Consider the following 19937-nt stretch of genomic DNA (forward strand, 5'->3'; position numbering starts at 1 on the left):
CAAGACTAGTGCTTGGACTTCAGGGACCACTGACGTTACGACGTCACAAAAAAATGGAGGACGCACAGCGAACTGCAGACTGTACTCCCTCGTCACCGTCCTCATTGTCCATGGTGAAACTGCACATGCCCGTCACTGGATGGATCACGCTGCCAGTCTCCCATACATTATCTCCTGAAGGGGCAGAATGGCACCCTGAGGAAAGGGATAATTCCGTTTTTTTTTGTCATGCAACCGTGTCAGTCGTGGCAACCGTGTGTCCTAATTTGAGGAAGGAACTGTGTTTTTTATGCCCTTCACCTAGACAATACCGCACTCGTGATACCCCTGAACGCTGAGAAACCTTAGGTATAAAAAAATGTGTTTTCGTGGTACCGACGTTCTGATACCCGTCAAACACGTGGTTCAGGGACTTCGATAACCAGCAACTTGCCCCCCCCCCCCCCCCCCCCCCCCCCCCCCCCCCCCCCCCCCCCCCCCCCCCCCCCCCCCACACACCACAAAGCCGAGTCCCCGCGCCATCCTTTTCTAACCCCCCCCCCCCCCCCCCCCCCCCATTGACCAAGCCACTTGGGAGCACTGTTACCACAGTAAATGCTTGGGGAGGAGAGCCCTGGGAACACGCCCTATCCCCTGGCCTCCAGCTAGGGTCGCAAGGTTTACTTCTTTCCCGGCACGCAGTCTGTGCCAAGATGTCTGCCGTTGCCCAGAACCACCAAGATGGTCAAAATATTTAACCGCCCCCTGACCAGAGGCAACCTGCCTCTACCCTGGACCCTTTCCTTCACACTCGGGAACTGCCGAACGGCCCCTGCAAAGGATTTTCGTGGGAGAAGGACCTGTAGAGCTGTGTCCTGTTTTTGTTTCTCCTTGAAATAGGCCTGTAAGGACTCTATAGTCGAGCCAAACAACCTTGTTGGTGAAACTGGCTCATCCAAATACATCTGCCAACTGCTTCATATAAATACTTCTGCCTGCCCCTCAGGAATCTGGGACAATGTCAACCAGAGGTGGCGCTGAGCCATCAGCGTCACTCCCATACTTTCCCCACAGCCAGGATAGTACAGCGAGGCAGATGCAGCAAAAATAAATCTGCGTTAGCACAGTTTTCGCATCTTAATCCACTGCATCCGCCTATGTCGGCCTTCCGCATCTGAGGTGGAAGGTGGCCGAGTTACAGTGGTGTTTGTTAAACCATGAGACATTCTGAAAATCGGTCTTCTCACGAAAAAGGCTGAAGCGTCCATTTTGCTCTACGACCCCAACAAGTGTCACGGCACTCGTCTGAAGGTAACCCATACAAACAAAAAGCTTTCTTATATTTCCTACATACAGGCCAGACACTTCAAAATCTTATTCCTTATGATAACATATTTGACGGCATCTTTTGCCATTTAAAAATTACATATTCAATTCATTTCTATGGTGTATAGTAGTAAAGGCCAAATTCAATATTTTTTTATATTTTCTTTTGATACTTATAGGTGTCCTAAAATTCTAAATCAAATAGCTAAATGAGCTGTGTGACCATCTTAAAACAATTCTCTCCCCCCCAAAAGACTTTTAGAGGTTACCCACCAATGGTTCACTTTACCCCGCCAAATCCAAAGCCGGGGCTTTAGCCTGCCCCGGTCTCTCAAGATGGTGCTGTCAGAGAGGGCTGCCTTGCTTCTAGTTCTTAGGAAAGTTTACAGTATTATAATACAATGTATTATTTCTTACATTGTTGCCCAGAAAATGTTATGTGTTATTACATACAGCTGGGTAGAACCATTGGATATCAGAGCGGCAGTAACTCACCAGTACTACCAGCATTACAACCAGGAATATGACTTTCCCAAAGTGGATCCGTTGTTCACACCACCCAGGGCAATTTAACTGATTCCAGAGGCCGACTCAAAACAACGGTGGTGGAAAAGAGGTACTCGGAGCTGTCTACTAGTCCGAGTTAGGAGGTGCGCACACCACCCACCGTTTCCGAGTATATTACTTGCTAATGTTCAGTCCCTGGATAACAAAGTTGACGAGATCAAGGCAAGAGTTCTTTTCCAGAGAGACAACAGGAATTGTAACAGAAACATGGCTTTCTCGGGATATACTGTCAGAGTCGGTCCAGCCATCTGGATTCTCAGTTCATTGCGCCGGGAAGAAGAAGGGCAGGGGTGTATGTTTCATGATTATCGACTCACAGTGTAATTGTGATAACATACAGGAACTCAAGTCCTTTTGTTCACCTGACCTAGAATACCTCACAATCAAATGCCGACCGTATTATCTCCCAAGATAATTTATTTACTATAGTCACGGCAGTGTACATACCCCCTCAAGCCGATACCACGAAGGACCTCAAGGAACTTCACTGGACTTTATGCAAACTGGAAACCATATATCCTGAGGCTGCATTTATTGTAGCTGGGGATTTTAAGAAAGACAATTTGAGGAAAAGGCTGCATAAATTCTATCAGCATATTTACTGTAGTACTCGCACTGCTAAAACTGTAGACCACTGTTACTCCCACTTCCAGGATACATGCAAGGCCATCCCCTGCCCTCCTTTCGGCAAATCTGACCAACACTCCATTTTTCTCCTCGCTTCCTATAGGCAGAAACTCAAACAGGAAGTACCAGTGCTAAGGACTGTTCAACCCTGGTCTGACCAATCGGAATCCACACTTCAAGATTGTTTTGATAACGCGGACTGGGATAAATTCCTGGTGGCTTCCAAGAACAATATCGACGTAATCACTTAAACAGTAGTTTATCAGGAAGTGTATATGAGATGTTGTTCCCACTGTGACTATTAAAACCTACCCGAACCAGAAACCATGGATAGATGGCAGCATTCGCGCAAAACTGAAAACGCGAACCACCGTATTTAAACATGGCAAGTTGACTGGGAATATGGAAGAATAGATACAGAGTAGTCATTTCCTCCGCAAGGCAATCAAACAGGCAAAACGTCAGTATAGAGACAAAGTGGAGTCGCAATTCAACGGCTAAGACATGAGACGTATGTGGCATGGTCTACAGACAATCACCGACTACAAAAGGAAAACCAGCCAAGTCGCGGAGACCGACGTCTTGCTTCCGGACAAGATTAACACGTTCTTTTCCCACTTTGAGGATAGCACAGTGCCACTGACGTGGCCCGCTCCCAAGGACTGTGGGCTCTCCTTCTCCATGACCGACGTGAGTAAGACATTTAAACGTGTTAACCCTGGCAAGGCTGCCGGCCCAGATGGTATCCCTAGCCACGTCCTCACAGCATGCGCAGACCAGCTGGCTGGCGTGTTTAGGAACATATTCAATCTCTCCCTATCCCAGTCTGCTGTCCTCAAATGCTTCAAGATGGCCTCCATGTTCCTGTACCCAAGAATGCAAAGGTAACTGAACTAATTGGCTATTGCCCCGTAGCACTCACGGGGCCTGTCACCCTAGACCCACCTGTCACCCTAGACCCACTTCAATTTGCTTACTGCCCCAATAGGTCCACAGACGATGCAATTGCCATCACACTGCACACTGCCCTATCCCATCTGGACCAGAGGACTACCTACTGTATGGGGCATACAACAATCTGAGCTCTGTAGATTTTGCCAGACAGAATCAATAGATAATTTATTCTGGTATTGCCCCTATGTAGCTTGTTTCTGGTCACAGGTTCAGGAATAGCAAAAAAATCACCACATTAAAATTAACCTCACAAAAAGCAGTGTTGGGCGATTTGGAAAGCCATAGTCAGTCAATAAATAATATAATAATACTCATAGGAAAGGTTGTAATCTTTAGCTCACAATCTCTGGATAAAATACGATTAGAAAGGTTCAAACATTTTGTAAAACATCACAGCACAATTGATAAATATATGGCACATGGAAACCAACCGAGGGTGGTCTATGGTGATAGGTGGGATGGGCTGAGAGTGGCTGAGGGGTGAGATTAAAGAGCTTATGTTTGGTAATGTATTATTGTTATGAGACTGCTTTATATAAAAGTATCATGTATGTAAAATGTATATGTAAATGTATGTATAAAAATAATAAGAATTAAAAAATAAATCTGCTAAACACGTTTATGTGACAAATGTCACGCCCTGACCATAGAGAGCTGTTTATTCTCTATGTTGGTTAGGTCGGGGTGTGATTAAGGGTGGGTTATCTAGGGGAATTAAATATCTACGTTGGCCTGATATGGTTCCCAATCAGAGGCAGCTGTTTATTGTTGTCTCTGATTGGGGATCATATTTAGGTAGCCATTTCCCCATTGTATTTGTGGGATCTTGACTATGTTTGTGTGTAGTTGCTTTCTGCACTGCATGTAGCTTTACGTTCATTTTGTATTTGTTGTTTTTTCGGTGTCATTTAAATAAAAGAAAGATGTACGCCTACCACGCTGCACCTTGGTCCAATCCATCTCTAAACGAACGTGACAACAAATAAAATTTGATTTGATGTCATCTGATTCACTCTCTGAAAATCCTCCAGAGCCAACCAGGGATATAATATTATCCTCGGAATCTGGACGAGAAATCGGAATGATCCTCACTCGGCTTGGATGACACCCCTATCAACTCCGACCACCACTGCTGCTTTCCCCCAGCCTCAGAAAACATCATTCCCCAGGTCACTTCACCAGAAGAACCTTCGCCAGCAGCCCCAATCTTTCTCAAAAAGTTAGCCTGACTCCCAATGGAAGTTGAACCCAGCCATTGACAATGGTCACACGAACTGAGCCAAAGCCTACTGAGCTTGTTTCCACCCCAGGCAAACAGGACAGCACTTGAGTATCTTTAATTTTCATTTTGAAACCATATTCCCTAGAGCACGGTACAAACTCGACTGGTTAGCCTTTTTGAACTTCCTCTTACCACTGGCCATCTTACTCAAGCAAGGAAGCACTGGCTATACAAGCAGATCAGAAAGTAGTGGGTTTTTAGCAAACACAAATCTTACCCATGCAAGGAAACATTAGCTACACAAGCAGAGCAGAAAGTAGTTAGCTTTTAGCAAACACAAAAACTGATACCAAGACCCAAAACCCTCAATCTAGGGGGACAAGTACTCTTTCGTAGTCTTCGCGTTTGAAAAGTTTGTAAATTGCGTGACACGTTCTTTCTTCAGGCGAGGGGGATTCCGAGGGCGGGCTCGGCATCCATTGGCACATTGGGCGTGATTTCAGTTTTATTCAGGTGAATGTGATTGGTCATTGACTCCCCATAGTATGTTATACCAGGTGACCCACTGAAAGGGAACCACTTTAGACTGCTGAGATGTACTCTGGGTTTCCCCTCCTGCCAACACCAGATCCCTCTCTTTCAAGTTATCTTTCTCTCTTTCAGAATGTAAACACTTCAAAGGCGGTCAGTGTTGAGGTGTGCCTCTGCGCTTCAGCAAAGAAAGGTAAAGGAGGGGTGCGCAACAACAATGACAGACATATTGAGAAGGGCTTACCAAGAAAAACTTCCAAAAGGAGATACAGCACTATTTTAGTTAAATAAATCAATCTCTACTTTTTTTTGTTGAGTGCTCCAACTACTTTCTACCTCAAATTAGTCCGTTTGGAAGTTTTTATTGGTAAGCACTTCTCACACTTTAAAGGCTATCCTTTCCCTTCCTGCTTTACAGTTATTCAACCTTTATTCAAGCCGTGCTTCTACTGGCACAAGTTATATTTTAAAATGTTTGCTTGGTTTCACACACACTAAGCCCTGCGACTGAGTGCCCGGCATGCCATTGACGCTCTAGGTTGATACATGGGCTGCATGTATAATTCATAACGCAGCGGCACAATAACACTTGTCTTATTCCCTTACATACAACTTTAAGCTGATGTTTGAATACCCTTTTTAGAAACTACGATATGGCAGGCCACCCGCTACACCCCCATAACCTCCCTTCCCCCCTTCTCTCCATTGGAGTGCTCTCTCCTCTCCTCTCCACAGGCCGGTCTAACAGATAATGACGGGGGGGGGTTGAAAAAGGAGTATCTTGCCGTGTCCCCCCCTCTCTGATTCATTAATCCGATTTCCACTGAGCTCTGTCCCACCTTCTACACCTTCCACACATTGATTCCCCTAAACTCAATTGATTGAATGGATATGCTCGTTAGGATGTGGAGAAATTGGGAGGAATTAACACTGCTGAAGCGACACAACATGGAGAGTTTTTCTGGTGAAACAATAGTCCTCCCACCTTACTCTTCCTACCTCTTTCCCAAATCCCCCCTACCCTGTCCACCCAAATATGCAACCCTCCACCCCCCTCCCACCTGCAGGCCTTGTCCATAGGGATTTGTATTGTACACAGCTGCACTGATGCCTGGGCAAATGAATGAGTGGACAGATTTGGGGGCTGAGGGGTAAGCGGAGGTGTGGATGGAGGGGTGGAGGGAGGGATGGATAGAGAGGGGCAGGGGTAGAGGTATTAGAATGGGCGGAAGTAGATTGTATGCAGTGGAGTTTGATATAATTAGTGCGACCCTTCTCCTTGTCCATTCATACCCACCTAGAAGGACTTGCCCCAAACCCCCAATCTCTTATCCCCTTCAGTCCCACCCATTTCTAACATATACCCAGAAAGTCTAGCCTCCCCAACTCCGCCCCCCTCTGACACCCCTACACCCCCTACCCATCCCCGTCACCTCTTCTCAGTCTATAGAGTTAGAGGTCACAGTTCTTCCAAGCACCTGGAGGAGAGATCAAACGCAGCGTTGATTTGGCCCACGCTGGACACCGTAATTACCGTTATATCGCTGTTACATCGCGATGAATAGGAGCATGGAGCGGGACATTGTCATTGCAGAGAATCCACACACACACATGAACACGAACACACACAAACACAAACACACAAACACACACTGACAAACTTCCTACCCATTCATGGTGAATTGGAGAGTTTAGGAGCCCCCCCCCCCCGTTCCTCCCTCTAACTCTCTAAACTTAAAACAAGACTCTGGGAGGGAGGAAAACTTCAGCAGCAACTTGCAGCGGTTATAAAAATGTGGTAGCGGAACTTGGTTTGTTTCAACTGCAAACTACACTTGCGACCATTGATTGCTAATGTAAACCACAAGGAGTGTAGACTGCAGCTTGAGCCTGAGGTTAACCCTCAATCAATTGGTCTCTCGCTGGGTTAACCCTCTCAGTTTTTATAGCTGACCTTTTATTTTCTCAGGCTGGGTCGAGTCAGAGACTTACCTAAAAGATGGGTGTAGCTTTCCAATGAGTTATTTACTGTGTGCTGTGTTTAGTAGGTCAGAGGACTATTGGTTATAGGTTTCCTCCAGTGACACAGCTATAAATCAATCCAAGTTTTTATGTACAAACACAGAAGCAGAAATGTGATTCCTGAAAACAAACACACACACAATGGAATAAGTACACACACATACTGTATGTACTGTAAGTGTACACATGAGCATATATACATGGCCGGACTAATGTATGGGTTTTCCAGGGCTGAAACCCCTGGGCCCAGGCCCGTGGGGGGCCAAGATATTACGGAATTATATACCATATTATACTATACATTGTTGTGAAAAAGTATTTGCCCCCTTTCTGATTTTCTCTATTTTTGCATATTTTTGATACTGAAGTGCGCCAGAGGAGATGGCTGCCGTTTTACAGGCTCCTAACCAATTGTGTTATTTTGTGTGTTTTTTTGCATTGTTTGTAACTTATTTTGTACATAATATTTATACCACTGTCTGTCATGAACGAAAGAGCTTCTGGATATCAGAACAGCGATTTCTCACCTCGAACTGGACAAAGTGTAACGGCGTTCCTCTCTCTCTATATAAGAAGAGGAGGAGTAGTGATCGAACCAAGGCGCAGCGGGTTGTGAATACATGATGAATTTTATTTACAAGACAACGAAACAAACTATACTTGAATAAACTAACAAAATAACAAAACGAAAGTAGACAGACCTAGACGACGAACTTACATAAAACAAGAAGAACGCACGAATAGGAAACATAGCTACACAAATGAACGAGGAAAAACAAACCGAAAACAGTCCCGCGTGGTGTACAGACACAGACACGGAAGACAACCACCCCACAAACAAACATTGTGAACAGCCTACCTAAATATGACTCTCAATCAGAGAAACGTCAAACACCTGCCTCTAATTGAGAGCCATACCAGGCAACCCAAAACCAACATAGAAACAGACAACATAGAATGCCCACCCAAACTCACGCCTGACCAACTAACACACAAAACTAAACAGAAAACAGGTCAGGAACGTGACATAACCCCCCCTCAAGATGCGTACTCGAACGCATCACCAAAAAGTCCAGGGGAGGGTCTGGGTGGGCATCTGACCACGGTGGTGGCTTAGGCTCCGGGCTGGTTCCCACCCCACCATAATCAATCCCCGCTTCCTTAGCCTCCCCACAATGACCACCCTCCAAATAACCCCACCTAAATTTAGGGCAACACCAGAATCAAGGACAGCTCTGGGACAAGGTAGCTCAGGACATAGGGATAGCTCAGGACAGAGGATCGCTTAGGAGAGAGAGGTAGCTCAGAGAGGAGAGGTAGCTCAGGATAGAGGGGCAACTCCGGACTGAAGGGCAACTCCGGACAGAGAGACAGCTCTGGACTGAGGGCAGTTCAGGATTACTAGCCGCTTCTGGCTGAGGACAGCTCATGGCTGACTGACGGCTCTGGACGCTCATGGCAGGCTGACGGCTCTGGACGCTCATGGCAGGCTGACGGCTCTGACGCTCATGGCAGGCTGACGGCTCTGGACGCTCATGGCAGGCTGACGGCTCTGACGCTCATGCAGGCTGACGGCTCTGGACGCTCATGGCAGGCTGACAGCTCTGGACGCTCATGGCTCTCTGACGGCTCTGGCTCATGCTCCGACGCTCGCGCTCATGGCTCGCTGACGGCTCTGGCTGCTCATGGCTCGCTGACGGCTCTGGCTGCTCATGCTCGCTGGCGGCTCTGGCAGATCCTGTCTGGTTGGCGCTCTGGCAGATCCTGTCTGGTTGGCGGCTCTGGCAGATCCTGTCTGGTTGGCGGCTCTGCAGATCCTGTCTGGTTGGCGGCTCTGGCAGATCCTGTCTGACGGACGGCTCTAGCGGCTCCTGTCTGGCGGGCGGCTCTAGCGGCTCCTGTCTGGCGGACGGCTCTGTAGGCTCATGGCAGACGGGCGGCTTTGCAGGCTCATGGCAGACGGGCGGCTTTGCAGGCTCATTGCAGACGGATGGCTCAGACGGCGCTGGGGAGACGGATGGCTCAGATGGCGCTGGGGAGACGGATGGCTCAGATGGCGCTGGGGAGACGGATGGCTCAGATGGCGCTGGGGAGACGGATGGCTCTGGCCGGATAAGGCGCACTGTAGACCTGGTGCGTGGTGCCGGAACTGGAGGCACCGGGCTAAGGGCACGCACCTCAGGACTAGTACGGGGAGAAGTGACAGTGTGTACAGGACTTAGGAGACGCACAGGTGGCTTAGTGCGTGGGGCCGGAACTGGAGGCACCGAACTGGATACACGCACTATAGGGAGAGTGCGTGGAAGAGGAACAGGGCTCTGGAAACGCACTGGTAGCCTAGTGCGTAGTGTAGGCACTGTAGGTACTAGGCTGGGGCGGGGAGGTGGCGCCGGAAATACCGGACCGTGCAGGCGTACTGGCTCTCTTGAGCATTGAGCCTGCCCAACCTTACCTGGTTGAATGCTCCCGGTCGCCCGACCAGTGCGGGGAGGTGGAATAACCCGCACCGGGCTATGTAGGCGAACCGGGGAAACCATGCGTAAGGCAGGTGCCATGTATGCCGGCCCGAGGAGACGCACTGGAGACCAGACGCGTTGAGCCGGCCTCATGACACCTGGCTCAATGCCCAATCTAGCCCTACCAGTGCGGGGAGGTGGAATAACCCGCACGCACCGGGCTATGCACACGTACAGGAGACACCGTGCGCTCTACTGCGTAACACGGTGTCTGCCCGTACTCCCGCTCTCCACGGTTAGCCTGGGAAGTGGGCGCAGGTCTCCTACCTGCCCTTGGCCCACAACCCCTTAGCCCCCCCCCCAAGAAATTTTTGGGTGTTACTCACGGGCTTTTCGGGCTTCCGTGCAAGACGCGTCCCCTCATAACTCCGGTTTCCTTCTCCGGTTGCCTCTGCTCTCCTCAGTGCCTCCACCTGTTCCCATGGGAGGCGATCCCTACCAGCCATGATCTCCTCCCATGTGTAGCAACCTTTCCCGTCCAATACATCGTCCCAAGTCCATTCCTCCTTTTTCTGTCCCTTACTCCGTTTACTCCGCTGCATGGTTCTCGATATTTGGTGGGTGGTTCTGTAACGGCGTTCCTCTCTCTCTATATAAGAAGAGGAGGAGTAGTGATCGAACCAAGGCGCAGCGGGTTGTGAATACATGATGAATTTTATTTACAAGACAACGAAACAAACTATACTTGAATAAACTAACAAAATAACAAAACGAAAGTAGACAGACCTAGACGACGAACTTACATAAAACAAGAAGAACGCACGAATAGGAAACATAGGCTACACAAATGAACGAGGAACAAACAAACCGAAAACAGTCCCGCGTGGTGTACAGACACAGACACGGAAGACAACCACCCACAAACAAACATTGTGAACAGCCTACCTAAATATGACTCTCAATCAGAGGAAACGTCAAACACCTGCCTCTAATTGAGAGCCATACCAGGCAACCCAAAACCAACATAGAAACAGACAACATAGAATGCCCACCCAAACTCACGTCCTGACCAACTAACACACAAAACTAAACAGAAAACAGGTCAGGAACGTGACACAAAGATTGTTTTCTTTAACTAGTCGGACGCAAAGGATTTACTCGAGATACCCGACCGGGCCCAAATCCCTGTCATTTGCAGGAAGAAGGGGACGCAGGTCGGGGTGCCTTGTGAGAATTTGTTGGCGAGTTAGTAACCCGCCTCTACCATCCATCCTATTGGCCAACGTGCAATCGTTGGAGAATAAACTGGATGATCTCCGTTCAAGACTGTCCCACCAACGGGACATTAAAAACTGTAATACTTTATGTTTCGTCAAGTTGTGGCTAAACAACGACATGGATAATACACATCGGCAAGATAGAACAGCTGCCTCCGGTAAGACAAGGGTCGGCGTCTGTGTCTATTTGTCAATAGCAGCTGGTTCACGAAATCTAAAATGAAGGAAGTCTCAAGGTTTTGCTCACCTGTGGTAGAGTATCTCATGATAAGCTGTAGACCACACGATTTACCAAGAGAGTTTTCATCTATATTTTTCGTATCTGTCAAATTTCCCACCACAAACTGATGCTGGCACTAAGACCACACTCAATGTGCTGTATAAAGCTATAAGCAAACAATATATCAAAAAATATATATATTTCACCTTTATTTAACCAGGTAGGCAAGTTGAGAACGAGTTCTCATTTACAACTGCGACCTGGCCAAGATAAAGCAAAGCAGTGCGACAAAAACAACAACACAAAGTAACACATAAACAATCGTACAGTCAATAACACAAAACAAAAGAAAAATCGAAAAATCTATGTACAGTGTTTGCAAATGTAGAAGAGTAGGGAGGTAGGCAATAAATAGGCCCTAGTGGTGAAAATAATTACAATTTGGCATTAATACTGGAGTGATAGATGTGCAGATGATGATGCGCAAGTAGAGATACTGGGGTGCAAAAGAGCAAGAGGGTAAGTAATGATATGGGATGAGGTAGTCGGGTGTGCTATTTACAGATTTGCTGTGTACAGATACAGTGATCGGTAAGCTGCTCAGACAGTTGATGCTTAAAATTAGAGAGATATAAGACTCCAGCTTCAGAGATTTTTGCAATTCGTTCCAGTCATTGGCAGCAGAGAACTGGAAGGAAAGGCGGCCAAAGTAAGTGTTAGCTTTGGGGGTGACCAGTGCAATATACCTGCTGGAGCGCGTCACGGGTGGGTATTGCTATGGTAACCAGTGAGCTGAGATAAGGCGGGGCTTTACCTAGCAAAGACTTATAGATGACATGGAGCCAGTGGGTTTGGCGACGGATATGTGGTGAGGGCCAGCCAAAGAGAGCATACAGGTCGCAGTGGTGGGTAGTATATGGGGCTTTGGTGATAAAACAGATGGCACTGTGATAGACTACATCCAGTTTGCTGAGTAGAGTGTTGGAGGCTATTTTGTAAATGACATCACCGAAGTCAAGGATCGGTAGGATAGTCAGTTGTACGAGGGTATGTTTGTCAGCATGAGTGAATGAGGCTTTGTTGCGAAATAGGAAGCCGATTCTAGATTTAACTTTGGATTGGAGATGCTTAATGTGATTCTGGAAGGAGAGTTTACAGTCTGACCAGACACCTAGGTATTTGTAGTTGTCCACATATTCAAGGTCAGAATCGTCCAAAGTAGTGATGCTAGTCGGGCGGGAGGGTGCGGAGAGCAATCGGTTGAGAGCATGCATTTAGTTTTACTAGCATTTGAAAGCAGTTGGAGGCCACGGAAGGAGTGTTGTATGGCATTGAAGCTCGTTTGGAGGTTTGTTAGCACAGTGTCCAAAGAAGGGCCAGATGTATACAGAATGGTGTCATCTGCGCAGAGGTGGATCAGAGAATCACCAGCAGCAAGAGCGACATCATTGATATATACAGAGAAAAGAGTCAGCCCGAATCCTGTGGCACCCCCATAGAGAATGCCAGAGGTCCTGACAACAGGCCCTCCGATTTGACACACTGAACTCTCTCTGAGAAATAGTTGGTGAACAAGGCGAGGCAGTCATTTGAGAAGCCAAGGCTACTGAATCTGCCGATAAGAATACGGTGATTGACACAGTCGAAAGCCTTGGCCAGGTCGATGAAGACGGCTGCACAGTACTGTCTTTTATCGATGGCGGTTATGATATCGTTTAGGACCTTGAGCGTGGCTGAGGTGCACCCATGACCAGCTCGCAAACCAGATTGCATAGCGCAGAAGGTACGGTGGGATTCGAAATGGTCGGTAATCTGTTTACTAACTTGGCTTTCAAAGATTTTAGAAAGAAGGGGCAGGATATGTTTAGGTCTATAACAGTTTGCGTCTAGAGTGTCTCCCACTTTGAAGAGGGGGGTGACCGCGGCAGCTTTCCAATCTTTGAGGATCTCAGACGATACGAAAGAGAGGTTGAATAGGCTAGTAATAGGGGTTGCAACAATTTCGGCGGATAATTTTAGAAAGAGAGGGTATCTGGAATTAGGTGAAGGAGAAGAGGGGGGTATTTGGGCAAGTTGCTGCAGGGGGTGCTGAGATGTTTGCCGAGGTAGGGGTAGCCAGGTGGAAAGCATGGCCAGCCGTTTAAAAATGCTTATTGTTTCCTATCCTCAGTGCAGTGGGCAGCTGGGAGGAGGTGCTCTTATTCCCCATGGACTTTACAGTGTCCCAAAACTTTTTGGAATTAGTGCTACAGGAAGCAAATTTCTGTTTGAAAAAGCTAGCCTTAGCTTTCCTAACTGACTGAATATATTGGTTCCTGACTTCCCTGAAAAGTTGCGTATCGCGGGGGCTATTCGATGCTAATGCAGAACGCCACAGGATGTTTTTGTGCTGGTCAAGGCCAGTCTGGGATGAACAAAAGGCTATATCTGTTCTTTTTTGGAATGGGGCATGCTTATTTAAGATGGTGAGGAAAGCACTATTGAAGAGCAACCAGCCATCCACTACTGATGGGATGAGGTCAATATCCTTCCAGGATATACTTCCATATCCTGCCAGGTCGATTAGAAAGGTCTGCTGAAGTGTTTTAGGGAGCGTTTGACAGAGATGAGGGGTGATCGTTTGACCGTGGACCCAGTACGTACGCAGACAATGAGGCAGTGATCGCTGAGATCTTGGTTGAAGACAGCAGAGGTGTATTTAGAGGGCAGGTTGGTCAGGATGATATCTAAGAGGGATTTAGGGCTGGTTACGGATTTAGGGCTGTACCTGGTAGGTTCAGCCCTAAATGATGATTTGTGTGAGATTGAGGGCATCTAGATTGAGGGTGTTAAGCATGTCCCAGTTTAGGTCACCTAATAGTACGAACTCTGAAGATAGATGGGGCGCGATCAATTCACATATGGTGTCCAGGGCACAACCTGGGGCCGAGGGGGGTCTATAACAAGCGACAATGGTGAGAGACTTGTTTCTGGAATGGTGGATTTTTAAAAGTAGAAGCTCAAATTGTTTGTGCACAGACCTGGATAGTAAGACCGAACTCTGCATGGTATCTCTGCAGTAGATTGCAAGTCCGCCCCCTTTGGCAGTTCTATCTTGACAGAACATTTTATAGTTAGGGATGGAAATTTCAGGATTTTTGGTGTCCTTCCTGAGCCAGGATTCAGACACAACTAGGACATCTGGGTTGGCGGAGTGTGCTAAATCAGTGAATTAAACAAACTTAGGGAGGAGGCTTCTAATGTTAACATCCATGAAAACAATGCTTTTACAGTTACAATAGTCAACACATGAGAGTGCTTAGGGAATGGGAGTGATGCTGGGGGCTGCAGGGCTTGGGTTAACCTCTTCATTACCAGAGGAACAAAGGAGGAGTAGGATAAGAGTATGGCTAAAGGCTATAAGAACTGGTCGTCTAGTGCGTTCGGAACAGAGAGTTAAAGAACCAGGTTTCTGGGCATGGAATAATAGATTCAAGGCATAATGTACAGACAAGGGTATGGTAGGATGTGAGTACAGTGGAGATAAGCCTAGGCATTGAGTGATGATGAGAGAGGTTTTGTCTCCAGAAGGCACCATTTAAGCCAGGTGCGGTCACTGCATGTGTGGGGGGTGAAAGATAAGAGCTAGCTAAGGCATATTGTGCAGGGCTGGAGGCTCTACAATGAAATAAGACAAATTACTGATCAAAACAGCAATAGACAAGGCTTATTGACATTAGGGAGAGGTATGTGTAGACGAGTGATCATAGGGTCCATTGAGTAGCTATGCAAGCTGGAGGCACGGCAATTCAGACAGCTAGCAGGACGGGGCTAGCAGCTGGGCCTCAGAGGGACGTCGCAACAGGAGAGTCTGTTGAAGCCCCCTCGGATGGTTACATCGGCAGACCAGTCGTGATGGATCGGCGGGGCTCCGTGTCGGCAGCAAAGGGTCCAGGACAATTGGTGAAAGAGGTAATTGAATCCCAGGGATTGCTTGATCTCTTCGGCTAGTCGGGAGATGGGCCTAGTTCGAGGCTAGCTCCAGGCTAACTGGTGCTTGCTTCGGGTCAGAGACGTTAGATAGGAGTAGCCACTCGGATAGCAGCTAGCTAGCTGCGATGATCCAGAGTAAAGGTTCAGAGCTTGCAGTAGGAATCCGGAGATGTGGTAAAGAAAAGCAGTGCTCTGTGCTCTGGGTAGATATTGCGCTGTGCAGGCTGGCAAAAGTTGCCCGGGCTGAGGCTGGCAGTCCGAGTTAACAGTGATGACCGCTAGCAGTGGCTAACTGACTATTAGCTAGTTAGCTGGCTAGCTTCAGAAGGGGGTTCCGGTTCAAAAGTGTAAAAATAGCAGATCCATACCACATTGGGTGAGGCGGGTTGCAGGAGAGTATGTTCAGATTTTTTTTTAAATAATACAAATATATACTAAATATATACGAAGAAAAACAATATATACAAGGGACAAGACAGTCAAAACAAACATCCCCACTGCTACGTCATCTTGGCGTCAGTGAAGAGCACTTTTTGTCAGTCCTGTCTGGTCCAGCAACGGTGGGTTTGTGCCCATAGGCGATGTTGTTGCCGGTGATGTCTGGTGAGGACTTACCTTACAACAGGCCTACAAGCCCTGAGTCCAGCCTCTCTCAGCCTATTGTGGACAGTCTGAGCACTGATGGAGGGAATGGCCTCTTTAGTGTCCTAAGTTTTCATACCTGTGCCTACCGTCTGGAAGCTGTTAGTGTCTTCACAACCGTTCCACAGGTGCATGTTCATTCATTGTTTATGGTTCATTGAACAAGCATGGGAAACTGTGTTGTAACACTTTACAATTAAGATCTGTGAAGTTCTTCGGATTTTTACAAATTATCTTTGAAAGACAGGGTCCTGAAAAAGGGACATTTTTTTTTTTGTAGAGTTTATCTTATACTGCTACCCAATAGGCAAGCGAAATAGTGCAGCTAACTGCCCCAGCTACCTAGCTAGAAACTGTACCTGATTTCAAAGGTTAGGTAACTGGCTAGCGTGCTAATCCAAAAACTAGAAACTCTGTCATGTCGATATTAGCTAGCTGTCTTCTAACGTTTGCTAGCTAGTGAAGCTAACCAGCTAACTAGCCAGCAAATGTGATCTACTTAGCTAGTTAGCTATATCATGCCAAATATGATCTCATGCTAAATTGTCAAGCAGAATGTCTATATTCAAAATAGGTTTTAGGTTTTACCTAATGCTAGCTAGCTGGCAAGCTAACATTTCCTAGCGAGCTAGGTAGGACAGAGCTGCTCACAAATGTTAGCTAGCTTGCTCTTAGCTAGTTGAGCAGAATGCTAAATCATTTAGCAGAATGTCTGTATTCAAAAGTTTCTGTCAACACTTTTATACTTTGAACAATGTTTCTTTCTAGAAATCTCTTCTGTCTGGCTTTTGCACACTTCTCATAGCCACTTCCATCATGGTTCTTCACAATGCACTCTCACATAACGTCAACACAACATTCTGGGCATCTTTATTTCAAGCACGTTTCACAGATGAGTAGATCTGACGTCGGGGGCATTTTTCAGAAACCAGCGCACCTCACCAACAATATGGCTTGAGATCTCGAGATAACGTCTTTATTCTAGGAATAATGAAGTTTTACCAACGAATCGTCGTGGTTTCAAACATGGGACAAGACACATCTTGGGAGTTGACTGAAAAACAACCATTTCTGTTTCCTGGGACAGAGCAACAATGCATCACACCCAAAAGTGAGAAAATAACTATTGATTAACTGTGCGACCATTGAAAATAAGGTTGAATGAGTATACATAAGGGTTCAATATTATACACATATTATTTTAATGTGTTACCAGAAAGGCAGAAGTACACCGGTCCTCAAGGGCAGTTGTTGAAAAGTGACCAATGAGATGATAGATAAATCACAGTGTCATAGTAGTACTGTACTGCTGTCTGGCAGCAACAGCCGCTATTCCCTACATAGTGTACTACTTTTTTACCAGAGACCTATAGGTCCGGGTTAAAAGTAGCGCACTACAGTATATGGAATAGGCCATTTGGGATGCAAACATAATGACTAACAATGACAATGACACATTTATAGAACTGTCTCAATGGTGAAACATAAGAGGTGAAACACAATCATTGGCTGTCATGTCCCATAGGAGCTTGGGGAGTGACACACAGTTTGAGGGACACTTAGCCCAGCAGGCTAACAGCCGTTAGCTTCAAAATTCAACAATGGCTTCAAAGCATAGCCTGGCTAATATAAGAGGACTCCGATCACATGAGCAACAATGGCATTCAAAACTCATAGGGACAAGAGAAAGAACGACTTGATGGATGGATGGATGGTTGGATTATTCCATATAAACATGCAATGCTTATTGTTCTTTTCATTCTGAGATACTAGTTGATACATGCCCTTTAAACCCATCTGTAAAGGTCCTATTCAGATGGGTTTGAGAAGCTTTTCATGACATGAAATGAGGTTTATCATTGTGATTCACTTGATTGAAGTTGGAGCCACAGTGAAACTCAGTACCAGTGGAGTGAAGGAAGAGTCCCACAGAATAGGCTTTGTCCCGTCTAGTAATTATATTTCTATGGGCCTTACATTCGCCACCTTCACCTTTTCTTTTGAACCTACTTGATCAGGATTCTCTGGACGCTCTCCCAGTTCTTGGAACTTCAGCATTAAGTCCTCTGTTTCTGTCTCTCTCTCTGTCTCTCTCTCTGTTTGTTTGTGTATCTACCCTCTCTTTATCTCTATCCATCTCTCTCCTCTTTCTCCCTCATGCTCGCTCCCTCTCTTTTTTTTCTCTCTCTCTCTTCCCCACTCTCTATCTCTCTCAATCCCTCGCTCTCACTCTGTCTCTCTGTCCTTCGCTGTGTGCTGTGGCCAAGGCTTTTTTTCCCTTCAAAACATCCACTTGAAAGGCTATTCAAGGATTTTTCAATGAGTCCGCTCTGCCACTGTGCGCACACATGAATGTGTGTGTGTATGAGAGAGAGAGAGAGAGAGAGAGAGAGAGAGAGAGAGAGAAGGGGAGGAGAGGAGAGGAAAACGGAGGATAATGTTTTCAGGGCCGTGCTTCAGTACCATCTGTATGCTAATCTACTCAAACTTTGGTAAACTTTAATCAAACGCTCAGAGGCCTCCCTCTCTCTTTCCATCTCTCTCTCTCTCTCATTTTCTCTTTCCCTCCCTGCTGCTCCTCTTTCTGTCTCTCGCTCGCTAGCTCTCCCTCTCTCTCCCACCCTCTTCTTCCCCTTTTCTCTCTCCTTTCTTATACAAACATACGCACTTTTGCTATCTCTCCCTCTCTCCCTCCCTCCCTCCTTCCCCCTCCTCCCTTCTCTGTGTGCACAGCAATTACCGTAGCTCCACCGCCCTTTGTGTGGGCCACATATTTTACCCCCTATATCAACAGCAGCGGGCAACCCTTGAGTAAACCCCCCCCTCCCCTCACCCTCACCCCCACTCCTCACCCCAAAGCTCACCCCAAACAACCTCCCCCTCCTTAACACCGTCCTGCTATCCCTCCACGAATACCCCCCTCCCTCACCGCTCCTACACACACAGCAAAGCCTCCAGCTAGCACCTGCGACTAATTATTGCCGGACCCACAACAGATGTGGAATGACCCACAACCCCAATATCATGCCATAACTAATGGCAATAGGACTGAGCATAGCGCATAATGAGAAACCAAGTACTCGCCTACAATCTTGCAAACTAGACTGGCAGTTATACGTTCCCCCAACACGCTAACACTTAGGTGGGCACTTGCATTGCCAACTGTCTGGGAACTCTATTATGCGAGCAGAGCGCACCGCACGCGCTTAGGCCGCAACGCGTCCACTCCACACGGATTAACAGATTATCATCAAAACCCACTAAAGTTAACAATCAAACAATTGCGTACTGACCTGGGCTTGAAAAGAAGCGATGCCCAATTATTCGGAGCGAATGAATTAATGTTCTGTAGACGAGTATTTCACATCATTTCTGAACATCACCCACACCACGTCCCCAAGCACACTACTACGCCAGCTGCGTATGTTGACAGCAGACATAGAGGCGCAAGCTTCTCCACCCTATTAAATATTAACACTGTCTGAGTCAGTAAGGCTCACATGTCATAGCACTACTGACATCACTTCGTCTTAACATTCCTCATCTATCGACACTCGTTACCTACGTCTGTACTGTTTTGTCTGATCCATCCATGGAGATAGGCTGTGACAATCTGTTCTGCTGAGTACCATGAGTTCAGTTGCTCTGCGTTGCAGCTGTAGAGTCTAGAGGTCTGTGAAATCCGTCGCTATCGGTTTCCCTCAGCGTTGCACATCTGTAAAACATAGGTCGTCTGATAAATCTGAACGTGATCTTGGAAGACACAACACACTCGATCCATCGACACATACATGCTGTCTGTCTAGCTCCCATATCCCGCACTCGACTCATCATCGCTCTCATGCCATCGAAGCCTGCCGTCTGTCCTTCTTGCTCTGCCCTAGGCCATTTGAGGTGAAGGCAAGCAAGCAGCAGGCAGGCATGTCAGCATCGCGCAGGCAGAGGCACGCTCAAGGCAGCAAGCAGCAAGCAGCAGCAGCAGACGCACAGACACAGACAGCAGACAACAGACAGCGACAGGCAGTCAGGACGACAGCACAGACAGACAGACAGACAGACAGACAGTACGACAGACAGACAGGGACAGACAGACAGGACACGACAGAACAGGAACGACGACGACAGACGAAGACAGACAGACA

Source organism: Salvelinus sp. IW2-2015, linkage group LG14 (assembly GCF_002910315.2).
Source record: "Salvelinus sp. IW2-2015 linkage group LG14, ASM291031v2, whole genome shotgun sequence".
Lineage (NCBI taxonomy): Eukaryota > Metazoa > Chordata > Actinopteri > Salmoniformes > Salmonidae > Salvelinus > Salvelinus sp. IW2-2015.